Source organism: Eimeria mitis, genomic scaffold (genome assembly GCF_000499745.2).
Source record: "Eimeria mitis Houghton genomic scaffold, Emh_scaff3370, whole genome shotgun sequence".
NCBI lineage: Eukaryota > Apicomplexa > Conoidasida > Eucoccidiorida > Eimeriidae > Eimeria > Eimeria mitis.
In genome coordinates this window covers 4,231-4,532 of record NW_013571710.1, presented here as the reverse complement: position 1 = coordinate 4,532, position 302 = coordinate 4,231, and the positions used below count along the sequence as shown (strand labels likewise).

Below are 302 nucleotides of genomic sequence, written 5' to 3'. Positions count from 1 at the left end.
TGCTGCTGCTGCTGCTGCTGCTGCTGCTGTTCTCTGCTGCTACTTTTGCTGCTGTTGTTGTTGCTGTTATCCTTCGTCCTTCTTGTTTACCTTTTTTTTCTGTTTTCTTCTTTTTTTTTCCTTTTTTTCCTTTTCTTTTTTTTGCTGTTTTTTTCTTTTTCTTTTTCTTTTTCTGTTTTTTCTTTCTTTTCTTCTCTTTCTTCTCTTTCTTCTTTATCTTTTTCTTCGTTTTCCTTCTTTTTCTTTTTTTTCTTTTTCTTTTTCCTCTTTTTTTTCTTTTTTTTCTTTTTTTTCTTTTTTCT

The 302-nt window shown here is 29.8% G+C and overlaps 1 protein-coding gene across 1 annotated transcript in view; it reads left to right on the top strand.

The window, feature by feature from the left end:
- Nucleotides 1-302, top strand: part of EMH_0065290 (dpy-30 motif-containing protein, putative) — a gene marked incomplete at both ends in the record, with an annotated part of 3,866 nt that overhangs the window by 1,975 nt on the left and 1,589 nt on the right. The gene's annotated exons all lie outside the window — the stretch shown is intronic.